The sequence below is a fragment of the Gracilinanus agilis genome, chromosome 2 (genome assembly GCF_016433145.1).
Source record: "Gracilinanus agilis isolate LMUSP501 chromosome 2, AgileGrace, whole genome shotgun sequence".
Classification (NCBI taxonomy): Eukaryota; Metazoa; Chordata; class Mammalia; order Didelphimorphia; family Didelphidae; genus Gracilinanus; species Gracilinanus agilis.
The window spans coordinates 612,830,006-612,856,507 of record NC_058131.1 but is presented as its reverse complement, the minus strand read 5'-3'; the positions used below and the strand labels follow the sequence as shown (position 1 = coordinate 612,856,507).

At 38.2% G+C, this 26,502-nt stretch overlaps 1 protein-coding gene across 1 annotated transcript in view; it reads right to left on the bottom strand.

The window, feature by feature from the left end:
• The window catches only part of GBF1 (golgi brefeldin A resistant guanine nucleotide exchange factor 1), a 127,968-nt gene extending 110,618 nt beyond the window's left edge, over positions 1-17,350 (bottom strand). Inside the window, exon 1 of the mRNA XM_044665520.1 lies at positions 17,061-17,350. The gene's annotated coding sequence lies outside the window, so the exon portion shown is untranslated. The remainder of the gene's footprint in view (positions 1-17,060) is intronic.
• Between the last annotated feature and the right edge of the window lie 9,152 nt (positions 17,351-26,502).

The window sequence follows — 26,502 nt, the reverse complement described above, 5'->3', positions numbered from 1 at the left end:
TATACCTAACATATCCTGTTGCTATCAGCTATAGGGTCCTCTGGCGAATAAATACAGTCACTTCAGAGCAGGACTTATTACAAGGCTTTTATTGGTATAGCTCTGGGGCAAAAAAAAACTTTTTTGGCCTTCCGCCCCCTTTCCAGAAAAAATATTACTTAGCCCCCTGGAAATTAATTTTTAAAAAATTTTAATAGCAATTAATAGGAAAGATAAATGCACCTGTGGCCATCACCACTCCCCTGGATCGCTGCAGCACCCACCAGGGGGTGGTGGCGCCCACTTTGGGAATCAGTGCTCTGGGGTATTATTCAATTGTTTGAAAGTGGGATCTGCCAAAGATGATGAGTCCCCATGAAGCTGTGGCAAAGCTACAGTTCTGTGGTTTCATGTTAGTTACCTTAGAGTTACTATGTAATTAGTGCCACTTAATGTGTGTTAACAAAAAATAAATATATCTACCCCCCCCACCCCTGCAAAAAAAAAAAAAAAACAACAAACCTATCAGGTGAGGAAGTCATCAAGGATTCATGACCACAAAGGAAGTGGGAATTAATAGGATTAAAACTCAGATAAACATTTAATTTCAATTCACCAAATATTTATTAAATATCTAAGGATTAAATCCCAAATATTTATTAAACACCTTATTAAATACCTTTTCAAACTGAAATCTATTGCTTCTAATAACCATAATAATTTTGCTCCCTTCCTAAAACTCGCAGAGGCTAAGATTAAGCCAATAGATTTTTTTTAACAAATTGTTTTATTAGATTGGATCTTAATATCTTGCTCAGGTTAGAGGCTCACTCCAGATTAGCACAGGCAAGAGCATTGACCTACTCCATTTTCTGACCTAGGCTAGTTAACCCCCATTTAGCCAGATCCCAAGGACTTCTTATCTTGGTACTAGATTTAGTGGAAGCACCTGATCAGCTTTAGTCCTACTACAGCTCAGAATCACCCAGCTCAAGTGATTCACAATAAGCCAACAGGTATTAACAAAAAGTACTTTCCACAGGACATCTATATACCTCATTTCCAGTAAACATATTTATTTATGGAAGTAAAGAGTCTCAATTGACTATCTGTTGAAGCCTTTGTGTCCATGGGGTAGTGAGGTAATGATGGTGTTTCCAACCTGATTCCCAAGAGACTATTAGAAGAGTGAAAGGCCTTCATGATAAAATTGCATTTATTATTTCCATTTTTTAAAAGTATCTATTGTAATAATAAAAGTAAAATATTAAATATAATATTAACTTTTAAAAAATTGTTGTGGTCACAGTTTATAAAATAAACTCTTAAGTCACGAGTCTATTAGTAGCTCTCAATTAAGTTTTAATCAAAATGGTAATAAAGTAAAATGAGGGAAATGTAGGAAGGAGACAGAAAATATAACCTAAAATACTAAGCTGAATCAGGAAGCCAAAATCCAAAGCCCACTAAGCCGCCAAAGTCCACAAAAACCCTCGAGCTTGCAGCAGGCACCAGAGCTCCCGCTCCCACCTATGTTCCACCCAAGGGTCAATGGAGAGAGTGTGCTCTGCATCCCACATCACACCTTTTTCTTACTGTCTCCCTCAGTCACGCAATGCAACATAGGCACGCAAAATGGGATGCAGGGTAGGACAAGCTTGAGGAAGACTAGCCTGGGGACTGAATTCTATCTACACACTATACTGGGCAAGCTAGGTGGCTCAGTGGATAGACTCAGGCCTGGGGATGGGAAGTCCTGGGTTCAAATCCAGACTCAGACACTTCCTAGCTGTGTGATCTTGGGCAAGTCACTTAATCCCCAATGCTTCACCCTTACTGCTCTTCTTCTGCCTTGGAACCAATACCAAGTATTGATTCTAAGACAGAAGGTAAGGTTTTTTTTAAAAAATTTAACTATATTCCATGCCATGTAGTAGAAAGGACATTGACTTTAGAGCCAAGAGACCTGAGTCCTATTCTCAGCGCTGTCTGGCCCTCAGTTTATTCATCTGTCCAAAAGTGAGATTGAACTACAATATGATCTTTAAGATATTTCTAGCTCTGACATAATGGCATTGATTATAGGTACAGAGTTATGTCACACTTAAGATTCAGAAATCCAACAGGCCTATCATAAGGAAAAGAGAACTGAGGGACTACAAGAATAAACTGAAAGAAAGCCTCATTTGCAAGCTGCTTAGCAAGTACCTCTAGAGTAGAGATTGAAATATTCTTTTATTATTTCAAACACCATCCTGAATGAATCATTTTCTCTACTGCCTAGACCAATAAATTTATGAAGTACTTATTAGGTGAAAGACTGAATTTCCACTTGGACTACAAGAAATTTTGGGATCACATGGTATCAATTTTTGGACTTTTAATTTTTAATTAAAAAATAATAACAGCACCTGCCACTTCTATATATGTATGGTTTGCAAAGTACTTCCTACAGATTACAACCCTGAGGGGTAGACGCTAAAGCTATTATGATCCTCATTTTATAGAGAAGGAATCTGAGATTTGAAAAAAGTGATATCCCTAAATGGGCAGTAAGGAAACGCAGCCCTCCTTATAGGCTAACTTACATGTAGCATTCTCAGTGGTGTGGAAGCATTCTTTAGGCAGCATCTTTAAATACTTCATTTCCTTCAAAGCTCAGGTCAGGTGTTACTTCCTACTCACAGCCTTTCCTGATCCTCAACAGTTGTTAGTGCTCTCTCTATTCTTAAATGACATTGGACTGACATCTATTTATTCACAATCCCCCAGTAAAATATAAATTCTTTGAGGACAGAAATGGCTTTGATTTTGATTTCCTCTTGGTATCTCCAGCACCTAGAACAATGACTTCCATGTAACAAGCATTTAACAAATGCTTTTTGAATTGAACTCAAGATGAAATATAAATTCCTTAGTCTGGTCATATAAGACCTACCACAATCTGGTTCTAAATTACTTTTCTAATCTTATTTAACATTACTCCTTCTTTCATGTAAACTATTTCTTTCATAAATGTTAATAGTTTAGAACTCTCTTGAGAATTCTACTTGAGAATTTGACTACTGCTCTCACCACAGAGATTCCATGGTGTTGGGGTTTGAGGTATATCTCAAGTAAAGCTATTGCTGAACTCCTGAGCTCTGGGAATTGAGAACATCTAGGCCCTCTTAGGAGAAAGAAGTTAAAAGTGGAGGAAAAGACAGACTAAGATTTCTAGCCCCTCCCTCTCTGGATCTATTCCTACTACCTCTTTGGATAAACTATTTCCCAGAAGCACAACTCAAGCTTTTTGACAGCTTCCATTGTGCCTATGTCAGGGAAAGTGGGCTCCAAAGGAAGAGAGAAAAAAGGCCTCTATATAGTCCATCATCAGCCTGTGATACCAGGTAAAGATGCCTGAGGTTCATGTAGGTAGCAGGATAACCTTGGGAAACCCTTGTGTCAGGGAATCCTTTTGAGGAATACCTCTTAGGAATAACTTATTAAAATGAACCATTCAAATAAGGGATTCTTCTCTTTAAACAACAAAACAAAACTTGGGAACTTAATGCCGCTGCCACCACCAATACCACTGATGTACTCCTTCCTCATTTCTTTCTAAAATATAAGAGTTAGACTAATCCATTCCAGTTCTAAATCTATCATCTTAGAAGTTATCTCTACTAGAGGTCTTGTTCAGGTGCTAGATTATTTGTGAAGCTTTCACTTACTTTCTTGAAGTAAAAGTATTCTCTTGCATCAACTTTTACCAGATCACTTTGCTTTTATCACCCCTTACCTTGTATTATGTTTGTCTACTTGTATCTTCATTTCTATCTATAGAATATAAGCTTCTTAAGAACAGGGCATTTTTAAAAATCTTTGTATCTCCAGCTTGTTGCCTTACACACACACACAACAGTTATTTAATAAATCTTTGAAGTGAATTGAATATAACCAACAAAAGTAGGTATATATTATTACCCCAGCCCAGCTAATAGTGGAGAGGCTAATCAGCACATAATTGGATATTAGATAATGACTTTCTGAGACCACAATTTACAAACACTACCTGCTAAGATTATAGAGGTTAAAATATGAGCCAAAGGAGAGATTATTCACATGGATGAAATTATGAATCTTTAAAATAATAGACCCCTTAATCAACAAACATTTATTAAGTGCCTATAGCTAACCAGGAATTAGAAATATAAAGTCAAAAAATGAAACTGTACCCTCAAGAAGCTTATATACTATTGGTGGAGACAACTTGTACATTTATTATAAAAGTATGTACAAAATAAATACAAAGTAATTTTGTTGGAAAGGGCACTACCAGCTTGCTACAATGGAGGGGAAAGTAGAGATCAGGAAAAACTTCATGTAAACAGTAGCTTGAGCTGAGTGACCCTGGGCACCTGACCCCCATTGCCTACCCTTACCACTCTTCTGCCTTGGAGCCAATATTCAGTATTGACTCCAAGACGGAAGGTAAGGGCTTAAAAAAAAATAAAATAAAATAAAAGAGATTCAAGGCTTAGACCAGAGCAAAAGTCCCAGACCTATATAGGAGTGTTGCAACCTTATAAAAAAGGCAGCAGTAAGGTGCCAACAGGCAGCTCTGTAATTTACAACCTAGTTCTAGGTCACGGATCAGGGAGGGGGAGGCATCCTACACCAAGGAGTAGCTTTCCAGGATAAGGAGTTGTTACAGGCCCTATGGCCTAGGCTGCTAAAAAAAAAAAAAATCAGACTCAAAGCAGTAGATGTGTAGCTCAGACAGAACAGTGAAAGGTCTCAGTTCCTGCTTGTAGCTCAGTCTGAATGAAGCCTACAGAGGAATAACAAGGGCAGGAATACCAATCCAAAGAACTGCCTGCAAAGTTTTCCAGGATGGTTGATAGCGGCTAAGTCCAGCAGAAGTCTACTGGAATTTCTAACCAAGGGCAAGACAACAGGAGTGTTACACAGACCTAAACCCAGGTCAATAACTTACAGAACTCAGATCAGGGAGGCAGCAATCAGATTTTGTCCTGGATCAGAACACTTTGAGAGCACTAAAAGTTTGCTGGTCCCCAGCTAAGCTGTCCTTGAGATTCTAGAATAACATAATATTCAATATACCAAGAAAGATACAGAAGAGCCCAAGAGAAAAAACTCAGCTGAAACACTCTCCACCAAAGCAGACAGGGTCTGATTTTAACATAAAGTCCAAAATCAGTATATAGGCTAAGCAAACAAACAAACAAAAAAAGAATCTCCCCATAAAGAACTGTTAGGGTGACAGCAACAGTCAAGACATGAACCCAAAAGAAGAGAATTGTTCCAAAATATCTATAAGCAAAACCTCAAAAAAAAAATAGAGTTCAGGCAAAAGTCCAATTGGAAATCATTGAAGAGATGAAGCATGATTTAAAAAAAACTAAAAAAAAAACTAAAAAAATTTTAAAAAAACGTGAGGCAGGCAGTTGGTTCAGTTGACAGGCAACCAGGCCTAGAGATGGGGGATTCTGGGTTCAAATCTAGTCTCAGACAATTCCTAGTTGTGTGATCTTGGGCATGTTGTTTAACCCCAATTGCCTAGCCCTCACCACCAATACCTATATCAATTCTAAGACAGAAAATAAGGGTTTAAAAAAGAGAGAGAGATGTTAGATCAGCAGGAAGAAATACAACAAGCTCCTTCTCTTCCAAAAAGATCTAGAAAACATACTAGATTGAATCATGATAGAAATCCAAGGAAAAAGTCACAGAAAATCGATTTTCTATCCCAAGTTAGCATGGGAAGACATAGAGGTCTATAAACACTGGGAACAGAGTCTAGCCAGGAAAACCTCAGTAACCAGGGAGAATCTATGCATCAGAGCAAAAGTCCCAGAAAAGTCCTAGACACATACCAGGGCTCCCTCAAACCCAAACCAAGGCAATATGACTAGAACCAATGCCAACTAGAAGCATTGTCACCGACTACCCAATTCCATATCACTAATCCAGAGTCGATAATACCTGCACCCAGAAGTGGCATTTTGTAGGCCCTAAAAGGTATACAGAGAAAAGAGCAAATGCAAGAAGCAGGCAAAAATTGTGTGGCTAGGATATCAAAAGCAGAGTAGCATCTCAGTTCCATCTTCTAATACAGTCTGAATCCTATGGAAGAATAATTAGGGCAGGAATTCTAGATAAAAAAGAGCCTACAATTGTGTCATTCTGAACCAGCAATATTTTCCAGCTGGTTGATGGTAGCTAAGTCCAGCAACAGCCTACTGTTGCTCAGATCCAAACCCTGTTCAGAAACTTGCTGAGTATCAAGAGGACAACAATCAGACTTTGCCCTGAAACAGAGCACTTGGAAAGCACTGAGATCTTGGAATAACACAACATTCAATACCCCAAGAAAGTAGCAATATAACCAATCCCAAACTTTCTATCTAGAAGTGTGCAGAGACCAGCCCTAACAATAAGTCCAAAGCAAGGAAGTAGATTGGAATAATGGACAAACAAAAAATACAAACAATAAAAACCTATTATGGTGACAAGGAAGCTCAAGACACAAACCCAGAAAAAGAGAATGACTCCAAAACATCTACAAATAAAGCCTGAAAGAATATACAGCTTATGGAAAATTTGACTAGAATTCCTAGAAGAGATGATATAAGAGTTTGAAAATGCTCTTATCAATGTAATAGGAATACAGGAGGAAATAATAGGAAAAGAAATAAGAGCTACGGAAGAATTATAAAGTAAATTTATAGCCTGCCCAAGAGGTAAAAAACCTTTTGACCAAGTAACAAATTTCCTGAAAATTGGAATGGACCATATAGAAATAACACATGAGACAACAAAAACTATTAAAACAAAATCAAAAGACTGAAAAAAATAGAAAACAAGATATCTCTTAGCCAAAACAACTAACCTAGAAAATAGATCTAAAAGATAATTGAGTAATCAAAAGACTACTTGAATTTCATGACCAAAAAAAAAAAAAAACCCTAGAAATCATATTTCAAGAAATCTTCAAAGAAAATTGTTCAGATTCCTTAGAACCAGAGGGAACAAGATAGATGGGTGGCTCAGTGGATAGAGTGCCAGGCTAGAGTTGGGAGGACCTGGGTTCTAATGTGACTTCAGACACGTTCTAGTAATGTGATCCTGGGCAAGTCACTTAACTCCATTTACCTAGCCCTTACCTTTTTATTGTAGAGTTACTAAATCAGAAAAGGTTTAAAAAAAATAACCACCTCTACCAGAGGGCAGAGTGCAAATAGAAAGAATCCACTGGTCACGGGCTAAAAGAATCCTCAAAATGAAAACTCCAAGGAATAGTACAACCAAAATAATTTAGTGTCCAGGACAAAGGAAAAATACTGCAAGCAGTCAAAAAGAAAGAATTCAAGTACTGAAGAGCCAAAGTCACTATTACACAAGTTTTAGTAATCCTCACAACAAAGGAGTGGAGAATTTATTCTAGAAGGAAAAAAATATATGCTTACAACCAGGAATGACTAACCTGGAAAAACTGAATATAATCCTACAGGAAGGGGAAAAGGGGAAGGGGGGGTAACTTTTAATGAAATAAAGAACTTCCAGTTGAAAAAAAACAACAGAATTGAGTAGAAACTCTGAAGTACAAACACAGGAGTCAAGAAAAAGCAAAAGGGTAAACAAGAATGAACAACCATAACAAACTAAATAAGACTAATCTGCTTACATTCTACTTTGGGAAGATGGCATCTGAATTCCCTCTAAACCCTATTGTGATAGGATTCATGGAGGGAATCTATTAGTCAGAAAGCCTGAGAGGAATTCTGTTGTCTTGATGATCTTAAAAGACAAATGGAAAGAGAAGAGGACTCTATTATGGGAAGAAAGGGAGAGAAAGGTTGACCCATAATTGAGGTGCTAAAGTAGAAAGAAGTCTTCTAAGACAAGGAGGAAGGGGTGGGGATGAGTGGGCAACACTTAAATCTCACTTTCATCTGAACTGGTCAAAGGAAGGAAGAATACACAGTTGGGTACAGAAATATATTTCACCCCAAAGGAAAACAAGACAGAAAGGGAAAAAGGAGAAATAAGAGGGAGGAGGTTAGATTAAGAGAGGATTTAGTATTAAGCAAAACAAACTAACCAGAGTGGATTTTTAAGAGGCATTTTAAAAAACAAAAATAAAAGAACCTGTTATGTTCTGGGTGAGTGAAAGAGAAGAGGGGAAGGAGATTATTTAAAAATTGGAGTATTAATTAGTGCATTCCTCTCACCACCTTCTTTTTAAACAGGAAATTGGAAAGAAAGAGAAGGAAAAGAATTAGAGAACAGAATGAAGAGAAATACACAATAAGTATAACTATTAATGTGAATGGGATGAACTCACCCATAAAATAGGAAGGAGAGAGCAGAATGGATTAGAAAGTAGAATCAGATAATATGCAGTTTTCAAGAAAAACACTTAAAATAAAAAGATAATCAAAGAATTAAAGGGGCAGAAGCAAAAATCTATCATATTTCCTCTGAAGTTAAAAATGTAAGGGTAGCAACCATGATCTCAGACAAAGTAATAATAAAAATAGACTAAATTAAAAGAGATAAGCAGAAGAACTGCATTTTGCTAAAAATATCACAATTAATATCAATACTAAATATGTGCATCAAGAGGTAGAGAATCAAATAGAGAGAAATAGACGGTAAAATGATAGTAGTGGAAGATCACAGTTAACATCTCCTACTTAATAATAATTATTTACACCTCCTAGTTGATAATAAATAATTGTAATTATAATATAAAAATTTATTTAAAATGTATAAACAATAAAATAAATATTATAATATATAATATAAAAATAATAAATAATAATTTAAAAAACTAACATTTATATAGAGCTTGCTATGTGCCTGGCATTTTGCTAAGAGCTTTATAATTATTATCTCATTTTCTACTTACCACAACTCAGAGAGATAGTAGTCTTATACTCCTTTTATAGATATGGAAACTAAGGCCAATAGATTAAGTGACTTGCTTGGGGTTACACAGTTGGTAAGTGTCTGAGGTGAGATCTAAAGTCAAAAAGTCTTCCTGACTTTTGAAGAAGCACCCTACCTACTCACTTTGCCACCATAAGATAAAACCAAAAAGAAGTGATGGATGCAAATAAAATTTTAGAAAAGTTAGCTATGACACCTCTAGAGATTACTGAATAGGAGCAAAAAGAGAACAGCATCCATATTTCTCAAATGTGCATGGCACTTCCTCAGTTTCCAATTCTTTACTACTGCAAAAAAAAAAAAAAAAAGAATGAATGCTTTTATATTTTCTTAGTTCTATATTTTAAGTTGTGGTCCTAAAAGAATATTCCTGAAAGAATATTCCTGAAAGAATAGAGGAATGGAGAGGATATAGTGATAATAAAGATCAGGGTTAGGAATTGCAAAGAATCAGGAAAGATAGAACAATAAAAGATTATGATCTGGAAAAGGAATTTTAGAATTCATGAACTAGGCCATTGTGGTAAACCTCTGGCACACATGCCAGAGGGGTCACTCAGAGCCCCATCTCTATTTAATATCTAATAACACACTATTGCCCCAGCACAGAGTTTGCCAGAGTTTGTTACTAGAAAGCCAGAGGGATGCCAGCCAGGCTGCTCCCAACCCCCTCTCCAGGGGGACCTGAAGACATTTTTCACATCACCTGCCCCTCTAACAGGTTTACTGTCACTGAACTAAGGAAGAGAATTCTTGTGGGGGATGGGCAGCATCAAGGGTATTGACCATCTCTGAATTTCTAATGCAGAGTAGAGGAGTAAGTTATATAAAAGTGAGGAAAATTCATTAAGCTAACACTAAATAGCCTGCTATTTCATTTTCCAACTTTGTTATGTCCCTCTTTAGAAAACTGCCAAACTTGGGGTTGATCAATTAAAAATGTATGTATTTGTTCCCACAGCCATTTTATTCCCACTTATTTTAAATTAATAAATTTTATACTCTATTTTAGAATAATCAGTTGAGCTTAGTTGTTGAGAGTATTGTTGGGCAAGTTGACTACTGTATAGGCTTCTGGACCACAACTTAAAATATAGAATTCTAAGGAGATACAAAAAAAATCCTTCTCTTTTTATGGCAGTGGAAAATTGGAAACTAAGGAGTATTAAGGGAGAAACCAGGGAAAGGTGCCTTGAACAGTAAATATAGGTCCAGGTGGGTGTGAGAGAGAGGAACGACAGGAAGGGGCCCACAAGTAGGGACTAAAGTTTAACAGCAAAGGGGTGTCTGTTACTGAATTGGCTGTTAGGTCCAACTGCCACTCCGAAGCACCAAGACGAGGCCTATGTAAACCAGCAAAGTAAAGGCAAGAGTTTATAAGTTAAGGCTACACATTTAATCAAGGGCAAACTAAGATTAAGGATGGGAATAGGGTTTACTACACCTAAAAGCTAAGGGCAAACCACAGGGGCAGGGGAAGGACTTGACTACACTCTCCTATGATCTAAGCAAGACAGGGCCCAAAGAAAAACTGTACTGGAGTCACAAGGGAAAAGTTCCTCCCAACCTGGTTCTAGCCAGGTTTGGTCAGCTTAGCTGAGGACCTGAGGATGGCTTTACTTGGGATCTCACAGCTAATCCAGGGATGGTTTCAGGATGCCAGGAGTCAACTTCAACAGATCAGGTGATCCAAGATATACAGATAGGGAGAGATAGTTTGCAATGCTGTCCACCAGATCACAAACCACTTCCCTACTCGGTGCTGCTCTGCAGGTCTGATGTCCTCTGCTGTAAGCCTTCACCACTCTCAGGATCCCAGGGAATATGGCTACAACTCCCCTAGCTCTGAGATCTCCCAGAGTCAGCAACAGTTTGTGCCAACCACCACGGAGCCCTTCTCAGGCACAAGCCACTTCATCCTTCCCCTGCATTCCATTCAGAATGTCCATGACCTCCAGCTAAGGCTTTTCCTAGCCTGCTTACACACCTACTTTTAAACTTATGCCTCTTACAGTTGGTACCCATCAACTAGTTGAATGGTAATATCAACATAATGGAATGCTCTAAGAAATCATGGAGGTTTCAGAGAAACCTGGGAAGATTTTTATGAATTGAATAAAAGTGATGTGAGCAAAACCAGAAGAATAATTTATACAATGACAACAATATGGTAAAGACAAGCAACACTAAAAGAATTAGGAACTGTAATAGGTACAATGACCAATCATGATTTCAGAGAACTTAATAAAGAAATATACCAACCTCTTGATAGAGGTGAAAAGATTCTGAGTATAAATTGAGAATAAAAAGATTTTTTGACATGGCCAAATGTCTTGTTTGAATATACATGTTTGTAACAGGGGTTTTGTTTTTCATTTTTTCTCATTTAGACTTTTGGGGAAATGATATGGGAGGAAGGAAAAGAAAATTTTTGCTGACTGAAAAAAGTTTTGACTAAAAAAAAAATCAATGAAGGTCTCATACAGATTGAAGTAAACAGAGCCAAGAAAACAATATATGCAATGACTATAACATTGTAAACAGAAAAAACACCCAAAAAAGAACCAAAAGTAAATGCTGCAAAAATACAAAGAACAAGAAGAACTCAAGATATGAGAAGACATCCTTAACTCCATCCCTTTGCAGAGATGGCAGGTCTACATGCTACACATATTTGCAATTTTTTTCAATATATGGATCCGCTATATTGACTTTTTTTTGTTTTCTTTTGTCTTTAAACAGCATTTGTTCTAGGAGGACAAGGGGAAAGGTTATTGGGAGAAATTATGGGGATAAAAAGACATGAATAAAAATGTATTTTTAAAAAATTGGTAGAAGGAAAAAAGATACAGTTCTCAGAACATACAGCCACTTGATCCAAAAGAAATGAACAAACAGGCAGCTAGGTGGCTCAGCAGATTGAGAGCCAGAGATAGAGATAGGAGGTTCTGGGTTCAAATATGACCTCAGAAACTTCTTACCTTTGTGATCCTGGGCAAGTCACTGCCTAGCCCTTATCACTCTTCTGCCTTGGAACCAATATACAGTACTGGTTCTAAGATTGAAGATAAAGTTTTTTTAAAAAAAGAAATGGCCAAGTTCAGGAAATAGATCACAAATCTGGCATCAAGAAAGGATAGTGGTAAAGAAGACTTCAATTTTATAGGCTAATAGTGTCAAACTCCAACAGAAACAGATCACAGGTCACATACTGACTTGGAAAACAACAAATTAACATTACCTATGCTGTATTTTTACTTGTTTTGTCAAACATTTTCCAATTATATTTTAATTTGGTTCTAGTTATACTTGGGAGTTTTGTGGGCCACTCATGGGCAAGAATTTGACACTTTTGATCTAGGCAACTGCAGGGCCATTCTAACAGAAGCAAAGCAGCTAAAAATTTCTTGGCTTGCCTTAATGATTTTATCTTTCAAAAGGTAGGAGAACCAAGAAGGGGAAATATTATACTGAACCTAATTTTCAATAACACAGAAAAACTGGCTGCTGGGTAGAAATGGTAGGATCTTTTGGGGGAAGTAACTGCTCCATCTTAAAACTGTTTGGAAGTGAGAGTAAAAACAAATAGAATCTGACAGGCACCCTGGATTTTGAAAGAGAGATTTCAAAAGGTTCAGAGAAAGGACAGATAAGATTCAATGAACTAAAATTTCTACAGGGGATGTCTGTCTAGGAAAGCAGGGAGAAACTTAAGCATTAACATTTGAAGATGCAAAGAGAAATAATTCCAATGGCAGGGGAAAGGAAAGTGTGTTTAAAGAACTGATACAGGAACCCAGGGAATATCCTTAAAAAAATTTTTTTAAACATATAAAAGAAAAGGTAATTAAAAGAAAATTAGTACAAAAGTGTAGTGCAGTCCCTATAAGAATATGAGGAAAGCTAAAGTTCAGAATGAACTGAAACTATTAAGGACTGCTGGACTGCTGCGCAGGGTAGATGAGATAAAGATATAATAGATGACAGAAAAGGGAACTATCAACTTTTAATATGTGGGGTTTTTTTTCTCTACCAAGCAGAATAATCTTTGACCTGGAAAGAACAAGGCAAAAATTACTACTAAGGAGCTAAAACTCAAGATTAATAAAATAGTAAAAAAGAGCCTAGTTGTTCTTGATGAATTCAACTCACTTGGCCCAAATAAACTACAACCCAGGCTTGTCCTGAAAAAAATTAAGAGACTGATTTCTAAGCCACTGACTAGTATTTCTGAAGGATCATGGAGGACCTCTTGGCAAAGAGGATCCAACAGAGATATACATTTTCAGACATGGCCAATGGCTTGATGGACTAGTCATTGGTTTAAGGGAGGGCTTTGGAGTGGAGTTAGGTATAGAATTAATGGATAATTACAGAAGAGAGCATCAGTAAAGTATTTAAAATACAGAGAAAACAAACAAACAAAAAGTTCAGAAAGTAGACAGAAACAAAGCAATTTCGTTACTTATACATTAAATGTAATGTATACTTTAAAAAAGAGAAAAAACATGGAGAACAGAAAAGATGCCAAAAATAATGTTCCAATTTTCAAAAAGAAAACAGTATTATCTGCAAACTATAGACTAATGACCTTGACTTTGATTCCTAGCAAAATTCTAAAACACATTATTAAGAGGATGGGTACTGAACCTCTAGAAAAGGAAGTGGTAGTTACAATGATCCAACAGCTTCATCATGCCAGACTAACCTCATTTCCTTCATTGATAGGGTTACTAGGCTGGTAGATAAAGGTAACACTATATAGAGTTCATCTAAATTTTAGCAAAGCATTTTACAAAGTCTCTCATTCTACTCTTGTGGACAATATGTAGAGATGTGGGAGAGATAATAGTACAGTAAGAATCTAAACTAGTTGAATGGAGAGACAAAAGAAGTAGTCATCAATGATTTGATGTCACCTTGGAAGAAGATATCTAGTGATGTACCACAGGAATCTATGCTTTGTTCCATGCTGTTTTAAATAAATATAGATATATAGATATATATTAGCACAGTGGAGAAGTTGAGGAAACCAACCTTTGAAAGAAGGAACATATAGAAGAGTGATGCCTCACTCAGTGAATGAGCTAAGAGGGTCCTTGGATTATGTAATGACCTCCTAATCTGCCTGTAGAACCTTCTCACCTGCCCAGTCCTGCAAAAGTTATTACAGTAAACTTGTAACAATGTTTAATGGCCACATCATCTGTCTTCCCCAAGAATCACAACCTGTACACATCGAGACCAGCTGGAGGATACAGGACATAATAAACATGGTCAAAGAGGTGAAACCAACCCTTGAACAGCCCCAAACTGTCGCAAAGGGATAGTGCCCCAAGCATGATGAGCCCTTCACTCTCCTATGTGAGGAAGACAATCAGACAATCTTCAAGTACTCCATCCTTCACAACAACCATAATCTGACCAAATTATAAGAAGCATCTCTGAAGGTTCCTCCAAAGAAAAGGAAAATATAATTTCACTACCTGTGGGCTACCACTGAATTCTCTTCCACTAGGCCTCCCATGGGGTAAAACACAGGAACTAAAATCATTCTGTGTCCACCTCCATGGGCAATCCCTCTGCAGTTGTCCCTGGAAAACAAGACTTAGTTCACCATGGGCACCCTAATAAGGAAGAAAGAATCCATGATAGAAGAAATCCACAAAACTCATAGGGCTAGAGAACATGACTGACATGATAAACAGAATTAGAATCCAAAAAGATCATGGGGGGCAGCTGGGTAGCTCAGTGGATTGAGAGCCAGGCCTAGAGATGGGAGGTCCTAGGTTCAAATCTGGCCTCAGACACTTCCCAGCTGTGTGACCCTGGGCAAGTCACTTGACCCCCATTGCCTACCCTTACCACTCTTCCACCTATAAGTCAATACACAGAAGTTAAGGGTTTAAAATTAAAAAAAAAAAAAAGATCATGACAAGTTGCAATAGAGTAATTAATAAAATGAAATTAAAGGGAGATAAACATAACTCATTTGGGTTAAAAAAATCAACTTCACAAATACAAGAAGAGGGAGATATAGCTAGATAGTAGATAGAAAGATTTGATAATGTTAACAGATGGTGAGTGCAATGAATTAATCTGGCAACCAAAAAAGTTAATAATCTTTGGCCATGATATAATAAATATGGTGATTAGGTCTATGAAAGTGATAGTTCCATTCTTTCTTACCATAATTGGACCATAAACTTGAATAGTATGTTCAGAAATGTATGCCACATTTTAGGAAGGCCACTGATAAGATAACAGGTGAGTAGGATAATGAAGGGTCTCAAGGTCTACCTATATGAAGAACTAATGATGTTTAGTTTGGAGAAGACTGGGATTGAGAACTGGGGGATATGATAGATGTCTTCAAGCATCTAAAGGGCTGTCCCACTAAAAGGGATTAAGTTTATTCTGTCTGGCCCCCTTCAAGGAGGGTCTTCAAATAAGTGCTGTCTGGTAATGTGCAGATTCTTATTCAGGTACCAGTTAAACTAGATGGTCTCTAAGGCTCTTCCTAGTTCTGTGATCCTGTCAATCTATAATTCCAATCACTTCAAAACCTCAGGCACAGTTCTCTTCCCTTGCAGGCAGCCAGGTGGCACAAACAGAGTACCAGGAATGGAGTCAGGAAGACCTGAGGTCAAATCCAAACTCATACTCATTAGCTGTGTGACCCTGGGCAAGTCACTTTAACTGTGCTTGCTTCAGTTTCCTCATCTATAAAATGAACTGGAGAAAAAAATGGCAAGCCATTTCAGTATTTTTTCCAAGAAAACCCCAAAAGGAGTCATGAAGAGTCAATCATGATTGAACATCAACAGTAGAGTCTATCATTATCATGGTGCAGTGCTTCTGAAGGCCAGAGATACAATTCTTGATCACACTCAAATCCTGCTATATACTACTTTGAGCTTTCCAAGTTCTGTATTGCTTTTAGAAAGAAGAACAAATGTGTTACAAAGACAACAAAGAGAGAAAAATACTAAAATATCTGCATTTCCTATAGAAACTACCTCAATACCTTCCAAAGTTTCTGAATAAGTGCAAATTCTACATGGTCTATTCAAAGCTTCCTGTAGACCACTAGACTAATGGATTCACATTTCCAAGATCAGCCATAGTCTAAACCTTTCAGTCTAAATATTGCCACAACCTGTACCATTACTGTCCTCAATGCATGGTACAAAGCATTAGGCCTAGTTTTATCAAATGTCCTGTGTCCTGGCCCCAACATGTCTAAATTGGTGAACTCTCTCAAAGTTTTGCTTTTATTCACTAAAAAGAGAAGATCCACAGCTACAAACACCAGATTTCAAACCTTCCTCTCTCACACAAAATATGCCACTACTCGTTAAGCTTTCTCTTCAGTTAAAACTTCTTCAATATTTAAGACAACCCAGTGACAAGAAGGAATGTGGAGAATTACTGAAGAGAAACTAAAAGGCCAACAGAAATTATCTACATGAAATAAAGATATAAAACAGAAAGGTAAAATAATTTGCTCTAAGGCTGTTTATATATATATATATAGAACCTACATTCTATGCAATAAATATATATATATATATATACCTACATTCTATGCATCTTCTTAGCCCCAAACTCCCTGCCTGGCAAACCTCTACTTTCCCTTGCCTCTTCGGGAGTAATTACATCAGGGTGAGCAGATTCTGTTCACAGACTGTGGAGAATTTCTGGGCTCTACCCTCTGAATTCTGGCACCTTAATAGAAGAAACCCCTCTCTAAAGATGAATTCAGTTTATTTTAAATTGGTGAGGTGCCAAGGTTGGGGTAGGCCTTGCCTTGGCTTCTCTTTCTGGAGGCCAAGACTTAATGAAGCAGCTGGGACTGAGTGAAGTATTGGGCAGGGATCCAAACACCTTTCAGAGGGTCTAGAGAAGTGGTCAGAGGGCTCAGAGAGCAGAGCTGAAATGGGACCTGCAGGGGCGGGCTGGTTAACCTTTGCCCCTAAGATCACCTTCCAAATTCCTTCCCACAATTCCCCTTTCTTTCCCCCATCACCCAATCGGAGGCCCGTGCCTCCCTCGTCCCCTGGAGCGACAGAGGCCCGGCCCTGGACACCCTGGGGCTTTTCCCGGGAAAAGCTCTCGCTGACCTGTCACTGGATCCAAAATGGCGAGGCCTAGTCCCAGGGCCAGCGGCCACAATTCATGTCCGGCCCGGGAGCCGGCGGAGGCCCCGAACAGTTCCCCAGACCCTGCGACAGGGAAGGGAAAAGGATGGAATCGGTGCCCAGAGACAAGTCTCGGTGAACCCAGAGTGGGACAGAGCCAACGACGGCAGCAGCAGTGACGATTCAGGCCCAGGGGACTGGCGGAGGAACCGGCTCCCTTCCCTGTCAGTTCACTGACGTGGTAACCAGATGCAACCTACGCCGCTGCCTGGTAACTGCGCGAGCCCAGTGCACACGCAGCCAATCCCCACCAGGTCCGGCGCCAATCATCCAATCCGAGAGGGAGAGTTGTCCTCAGGAATGGGAACCTTTCCGGGGAAGGCGGGATTTAAAAAAAAGACGGGAAAAGGTAGGTAAGGAATATCCAACGGGAGTGATTGGTCACTGAATAGCAACGAGAAACACCAATAGAAAATGACAAATTGTGCCAGGGGGTGGAACGGAGGTGGAGTTAGCTCAAGTTCGGTTGCAGTGCGCTGGGGCGGCTGTGACCGCAGGGCATTGTGGGGAGAGGGACGGAGGCTAGAACTCCCTTGGCCAAGGGGGGCGGTGTCCCACCCGCGACTCGAAAGCCTGGATGTACAATTTTCCGGTCGCCGCACCACACCCAATCAGAGGCACCTGAGCCAAGGCCACGCCCCCACAGGGCATACCCAATCAGGAACTAGAAAACCGTTACCCTGTGACCGCTGAGAGTCCTGCTTCGGATTTGCGTATTTCGTGGCTGTCTGCGTGTCCTTTCAATTAAGCATACACGTGCAACGTACAGACCTAGGTGTTGCACCACCCCAAAATAAAACAGTCTCTGACTCTTCATGCAGTTTACCGTTTAATAAGGTGAAAAAGAAGCCTTCACAATAAGCTGAGTTAGAACGTAAATGCTCAGGAGAGATCAAATAGTGCACGATTCTTGCCCAGATGTGTCACAGATAGACACCCGTCTGTGTTCACCTGTCTGAATGTCCTACCCACCATCGATTTGTGCGTCAGGCCATAAGTATCCATCTTCGGGTAGTGGGGAGATAATAATAAACATAAGTTATAACAATGTGATAAAATATATAATTAAATAATTGAAATATAATAAGTAATAAATATGTGTTATTTGATAGCCTGCCAGATTGTTCCAAACCACCAATGTGGCTTAGTGGTTATGTAAACTTGGGCAAGTTCTTCAACCTTCAGTTTCCTCATCTATAAAAGAGAGATAATGATATCTGTACTTCCTATATCAGAGCATTGTGAGTTTAAAATGAATTAATGCTTGTAAGGTGCTTTACAAACTTTAAAGGGTTATATTAATGTTAGTTTATCTATTGTGTTAAGGCAATAAGGCTAAGGCCTAAAGGTCTGCCTGTGCATCTCCCCACATTATCTGACTGCCTGCTGTCCATGTGTCTATCTCTGTCTACATAGCCATATTAGTTTAATTTAACTTAAATTTTAATTCTTCTTTTCTAGTTGTGTAAATATGGACAAGTTTTTCAAACTCTCTTAATCTCAGTTTCTTCTCCTGCAAAGGGGATAATTACCTGTAGCAACTACGTCCCAGTGTTATACTATAGTCTGGAGAACTCTTTAAGACAGTTGCAGATGGGTAACTAGGTAGCCCTGTGGACAGAGCACCAGGCCTGGAGTTGGGAGGGCCTGGGTTCAAATCTAGCCTCAGATACCTCCCAGCAGTGTTAACTCTGGGCAAGTCACTTAATTCTGATTGTCTAGCCTCTGCCATGTTTCTAACCTAGAAGAGAAATTAAGACAAAAGGAAAGAGTTTAAAAACAAAAAACAAAAAACAGTTGCAGAGAAGGCATCTCCCTGCATGGATGGAGGGGGTTATCTTACCTGGTAATTCTCTGTGCCAATGAAATCACAAGCTTTGTCCCTAGTCACTAAATAATTATAAAATTCTGGGCAGATCACTTAAAGGTCTTAATACTCAAGGTAGCTATTTAAAACTATAAACTGCACAAAAGATGCCAATTTGCATTCATAAAGGAAATTGTCTCACTAGAAGCTGGTTAGATCTATAAAATCGTGGACTAGTTTAATAACTGTTAACCATCTCCTCCTAGATACTCTTTCCTCTCTGAGTTTTTTGTGACTCCGCTCTCTCTTGGTTGTTTTCCTATCTGTCTGACTATCTGTCTTTCCTTTGCTGGATTCATGTCTTGACCACTAACTGTGGATGGACTCCAAGGTTCTTGGACTCTCTTGTCTTTTCCCAGTATTTTTTCACTGTTGTATTCATTAGTTCCCATGGGTTATCTTCTCTTTATAGAAGGTTTCTAGACCTATATATCTAATTACCCATCTGAGCTGTAGTTCCAAAATTGCATGTTAGATATTTTAAGCTGGATATCCCACAGAAATTTCTAACTCAATATGTCCAAAAGAGAATGCACTCTTTCCAACTTTCCTATTGAAGTTATTACCACCCTCTCAGACACTCAGTCTCACAACTTCTGTGCCATTCTTAACTCCTCAGTCTCACCCCATTTTAATAAACAGTCAACCAGTCTTTTCTCTAAAATATCTCACAGAGGGGATGCCCTTCGATTAGGGAATGGATGAATAAGTTGTGGTATCTGTTGGTGATGGAATACTATTGTGCTAAAAAGAATAATGAACTGGAGGAATTCCATGTGAACTGGAAGGACCTCCAGGAATTGATGTAGAGTGAAAGGAGCAGAACCAGGAGAACGTTGTACCTAGAGACTGATACACTATGGCACAATCGAACATAATGGACTTCTCTACTAGCAACAATGCAATGATACAGGATAATTCTGAGGGACTTATGAGAAAGAATGCTATCCACATCCACAGCGAGAGTAGAAACCCAGAAGAAAAACATTTCCTTGATCACATAGTTCGATGGGGACATGATTGGGGATATAGACTCTAAATTATCACTTTATTGCAAATATTAATAATATGGAAATAGGTCTTGATCAATGATACATGTAAAACCCAGTTGAATTGCTCATTGGCTATGGGAGAGGGGAAGGAAGAAGGGAGGGAAAGAATATGAATCATGTAACCATAGAAAAATATTCTAATTTAATGAATTAAAATCAAACATAGATCTGAATGCATCAGCCTCCTACTCTGTGAATGAATGAGTAAATGAAAAAGCATTTATTAAACTCTGAGTGCCAAGCATTGTGCTAACCCAGGAGAAATAAAGGTGAACAAAACAGTCCCTTCCCTCAAGGAGCTTCTATTCTAATAAGTCAAAATATATAGCAGATTGGTGGCTGGGCCCTATTACTTTTAGAATAAAATATAAACTCCTCTCTTTGGCATGTAAGGCTCTTCTCATCTTTCCCTTATCTTTTCTAATCTTCTTATACATTACTGCCCTCTGTAAGCTTAATAATTAATATATAATATCTCCAAGTATTATATTTAATAAGATTTATTTATAATAACTTGAAGTAAAGGAAAATAAAAAGCTAGAGGGAGCTAACCCAGCCTCAGTCACAAAAGAAGAGAGAAAGAAGGTAGAGTTACAGCCAACTTATAAGCTAAACATGAGGATGCGATGTGGATAAAGGGAAAAGGATTCTGGGAGATGAAATCCAAGGGTTCACCATTCTAATTACACATTCTCCCCTGTGATCCTTTGGGAGACTAGTCTCCCCAGTGGATCATGGAAACATAACTAACTTATACCTTTAACTAGAGGTATATACAATATTACAGTTTTTAAAAGGAGATTACAATAATTTGGGATAAAAGGGAAACAAAAGAGAAAAAGAACAAAACCAATGATTGCTACATTGACACAATCCAATTTGGGGTAATCCCCTTTGGCATAAGAGTATACATTCAAAACAAATGTATTCAACCCAACACAGTTCAATTCACCACATCCCAAAGTTCATTCTGGATCTTCTGGTGCAGTGTGCCAGTTTTCTGCATGTATCTTCATGGCACCTACTCCAAACAGTTCACTTTCTGGATTCAGGGAGGTAGCAAGTTTCTTATCCTAAAATTATTATCAAAAGAATTTAAACTTTGAATTATAGGATAATAATACATTCCCCCCTGAGGAGGATATCAACAAACATAGGGATCACACAGGGATACATGGCTGAGTTATGAGATATATAAATAAATTGTCAAAAATATTAAAAAATCCAAGTAAAAGAGAAAAAATAACTTCTGGATGAAATATAAAATACCAAAGTCTTATGTGTACAAATTCTAAGTAAAGGAAAAATAAACCTATATCATGTCCTTGAATTGGGGTCCAGTTAAAGTGATTTATGTCCCATAAGTCTGTAGTAGCAAGTATACCCATACCCAGTCAGCCAGGACTACAGAAAGTTTGTCACACTATGAAAGACAGAAAAGGGACTGGATTTTAGCAGCAAATTGGGAAATACCATTCCTTGGTATGATTTTACCTTTTCTCTCAAAGATATAGGAGCCAGGATGGCAGCCAAAATGAGGTGCTTGATAGAATGCAGGACAGGGAAGACCTGCTTCTGACATATGTCAAACAGCTGCAACCTTGAACCTCAAACAAGTTCAAGTCCTCTTGTCTTGGCTTAGAATCTCCTCAATCCTACTGGAATTGTTTAGTCTTATTGACCTTGTGCTTGATTGGCACTATGCAAGGTAGCTCTGTGCTTCTTAGGCACTGTGCTTTGGCTCATTTTGTGTTCCCTTCTCCCAGAATCAGACAGAATCACTAAGCAAAATCCTATAATTTTTAAACAATGAACAACAAATTTCCATAGTCTAAAGCTTTTGAATATGCATTTATATTAGGGCTAATGGATATTTTAAACTTACCCTAGTGCAAAATGAAAAAAAAAAAACTTAATACTGGTAACATGTGCTTCAAGTTCAAAAAAATGAGAGAAAAAATAAAACTCAAATACTGTATTGCACATACAAGGGAAAACAATAATTAAAAATGTTTTAAAAATCAAAAATATATAGCTTACAATCAGTGACATACTGTGTCAGCCAAGGAGAAGTAGAATACAAAGAGTAGAATACAAAGAGCCAAGGAGAAGTAGAATACAAATGAGATCCATTTTCTTTTTAACTTGGCCATGATCCATAGTGTGAATACAAATGATTTTCATAATGTAACAGCTTTAGAAAGTAGTAGTACAGCAAGTAATACACATTCAAAGAAATACCAAAGTTCCCAAAATTCCCAATAGCTCATCTAATGACAATAGCAAACAAACCCACTATCCTATAGTATACACATGAGTCTCTATATAGCCACTTGCTGAATTACATTTAAAAAACCTATGAACTCTTTTTACTGTTTGGATTGCTCTCTTTATAGCGTTTTTGAAGTTTACTTTTTGAAATCTGAAAATGAACCACCTGCCCTGTCGTACCGCAAACCGAAGATATAAGGGCAGAGAAGCAATAAGTGAAAGCGGCTGCTGGACACTTACCAACTCCAGTCATTTGAGGAAAGGAGAAGAGTATTATCAAGCTCACCCTGAGGGGAAGAATGCTATAGTTTTCATAGAGGGCACTTCCTCACCAGGAAGACCACTGTTTGAAAAGTTCCTCCAATTTATCTCCCTCCAGTCTGCTTGTTATACCAACTATTGTTTCTGCCAATCAGGGTACCCACCTCCTACCCAGAACTCTGGCCCCAGACAATTGCAACCGGGCAGTGAATGAGCAGGAGGCAGCAGCACAGTCATTAAACAATTTGCATCTATAGGAAGAGAACATCTGACTAAATACCAATGGTACTATCAGCCAAATCATTGATGCTAATGTAGGAAAAAACAGGAAGAGAAGAAAGAGGAGAGAACTCTGGTCTTTGCTAAATAAATTGAACTGAAATGCCAATCAAGTTGAAGTTCTACAATGGGATGTAAATCCTTCTGTCCTCTATTCAATTAAATATTTTGAAACACTTCACCTGAAACCTCATCTTGTACAAGGAGTCTATGCAATGAGCTTCAAACTCATCATCTAAAAGAGCAGAATATTCATTGTCTGCAAGGTGCTGGTTCAACCTCTACAAAATCTGATCATCTAGTTTCAGCCTAGTACTAGGAAAACAACTGCCTTTGTCCAGACTGTCTTCTGTCAAATGGAATCCTCCATTACCTTCAGTGTTTGTACCATGCTATAAGTTGACAATTAAGAATGGAAAAATGATTTGATGTGGAAAAATTTTGCTCATAAAAAAAAAAAAAAAAACCTATGAACTCATGGATACTTGTCACAAGTTCTACAGATCTAGCCAGTCTTTCAACCCTGGCAAAGATATTTTTAACAGAGTCTATTACTGCCATTATTCCAAAATTTGGCAGAGAAGCCTAGGGGGAAAAAAAAAAAAACAACACAAATCTATGTACTGCTGATGAAAACCTTTTGGGGTCTAAAATGTCACCAAGAATCTAGTTCATTCTGGTGGAAGGGTAGAGTAATCTGAAGAGTTAAAACTAAAATAATCATCCAGAAGCCACTAGGCTACCTGGGTAATGCTCCCTCTTGAGAGCCATCCAGAGGTACCATGCCCCCTAGGAAAACCTTCCCACCTCCCAGATGAGATTATAACCCATTTTGAGGTAACTAAGCCTCTTGGGAAACCTCCCTCCCTCTGGCATGAGACTGTAACAATGTAAAAGATTTATGTCCCACCCATTTATGTGGAGCCAAGTACTAAATAGTGAAAATAACTACAGATGTCTCATCCATTACATAATAAATGCAAAGATGGGGAAATACAACAGTGCCATTGCACTTCACTTCAACTACTAAGTGGACCCTTGGCTTAAAGAACTCTGAGGCAGGCAAAATGATCAGTCAGAGGTATTGATGCTACTAGATATTTAAAAATCATGTTTGAAGGCCCCTTAAAATCAACTGAGTTATCTAGCTCATTAAATTCTCCAAAGGTTGTATACAATTGTAACCAGTTTGATAGAGTCTATCCATCATTTATGAGACAATTACCAAAGGCAAAATGGAACAAAAGGCTATATAAGCAACAAGTGAGCTCAATGGATCAGGTGACAAACTCAGCATCTCTAAGGACCTATAGTTTTGCCAGGAAAAGGGTTTATGGACTTTGACAATGATATGTTCTTCAGTACAGTCATAGGGGAAAGGTACAAAGATCATGTAACAGAACATATAGCTAATAGCTAAAACACAGTAGCTTAAAATGATTCAGTGTAACAGAATAGTATTGAGTAGATTAATATATAAACTTAAAAACAAAATTAAATCTTAAAATAATCAGCAAATACAATAAGCATAATAGGATACAGTCAATGAATTCAAAAGTCCTTTTCTCCAATTCAAAAAAACTTCTTCACTATTATGGAGGGAAAACAAAACTCAAAAAGTTAACATCAATAAATTTCCAGATTTCTTTAATGTTCTTTCCCCTCTCCAGTATTATCATTCATTTAGATTCCTTTTGTCACACCTCTGGAGTTCCTCATACACACACTGGGCATAGTGTGAAGAAATCCTATATTGGATGTGATGTAGAAACTGGGCAGGTCAAAATGACAACAGTGTGTAAGATGAACTTCCCATCTGAATTTTAAGATTAGTCAAGCTATCAACTGCAATGTATCCAGTCAGCACAAAAACCCTTATGAATAGAAGTAAGAAAAGACATCCTAAAGCTGTAAGCTACGTGAGCTCAATAAGGGTCTCTAGAAATGGAAGGTGTTTGAGAGAGGCAGGAAACTGAGCCATGCTTGCAATCTCTACTTCCTGTCAGTAGGTGGCGCAATCCTAGTATCCACTGCCTAGGAGTAAAAGCCTCACAAGGAATGTTTGGGAGAAAAGTTCTGTCCCTTCCCCCACACAGGGGTAAAAACAATGGCCCCATGATAACTCAGTCCCCTTCCCCCATAGCTAGGAGCATGGAACCTCTCCTAGGTTAGCCAGGTTGGGAAGCTAGACAGGGTTGGGGATGGGATGGATAGCATGGATTGGGCTGCACCATGCTGTGTTCCCCTGCTGAAAAGCAGCTAGTGCAAGCTTGAGACCCACATTGGGGTAGGGGGAAGGGATTTATACTTCACCCTCTGTAGAAAAAACAGAGGTGCTTCTAAATGGCTCTCAGACAGTTGGACACAGACTGCAGTAGCTCACCAACAGAAGAAAAGGCAAAGACCCCCAGGCTGTCACACAAACAAAAGCAGCAGCCAAGCAGGTGGGGTAGCCAGTGAAAAATGGTAGGAGCAAGCACCAGAAGTGGCAGGAGAGAAAGCGCAGCTTGCAAAATTTATCTACTCCCTATTCTTTTCTGAAAAGCTTAAAATTTTTTTGATAATTCTATCCCTTCGTAGTTGCCATAAATGTAAACTTAAAATTAATATACAATATCTTGAAATATTATATTTAATAATCACTTGAAGTAAAGGAAAATAAAAAGCTATAGTAAAGAGGGAGCTAACTGAGCTATAGGTTGCAAGAGAAGAGAGAAAGAAGGCGAAGTTACAGCCAACTTATAAACCAAATGTGAGGACACAACATGGAGGAAGGGAAAAAAATTCTGGAAAATGAAGTCCAAGGGTTCAACATTCTAACTACACACCTCTATCCATATTACATTTGACCTCCTGTCTTCATGCCTTTGCAATGGACATCCCCTCCTCTCTTAACCCTCTCCTCATCCCTAGAATTGCATTACTCTTTATGTCTTCCTTTTAGAATCTTTGGCTTCCTTTGAGACAGCTTAAATACCTTCTTCTGCAAACCTATCCTAGTTCCTCCACCTCAGCAGCTAGTTCTTTCCCCTCTAAAGTTATTCATTTAGTATAATCTTGTATACATTAGAATGTAAGCTCAGGGAAACTTAAGTAGCTCAGTGGATAGAGATCCAGATTCAAATGTAACCTCAGACACTTCCTAGCTGTGTGACCTTGGGCAAGTCACTTAACCCCAACTGCCTAGTCCTTACTATTCTTCTGACTTAGAACTAATATGTACTATCAATTGTAAGATAGGAGATATGGGTTTAAAAAGTCATAGTAAAAAAATTAATATAAGCTCCTTAAGGCTAAGGGATGGTTTTCCTTTATCTTTAAATCTTGGCACAAAGTGCTTAACAAATAATATTGATTGATTGATCTCATCAAATAAGGAATTCTTTCCTCACTTGCAAAGCATAATTGTCCTTCCATGCCTGTCCATCCTGTAGAACTTTTGTCCAGATCTTCCCAAAAGTTTAATGCCTAATCCATCCAACCTGATAGTGACTTTCCTTGTCTTCCCATTTCTTCTTCTCCCTGATAATATCTTTTATTCCTGTCTTTCTTCAGCATTCCTTGTTGTTTATATATCGCAACTTGTTCATACCTACACTGCTGATGATTTCCACTGCCCTCTGTGAAATTCAAT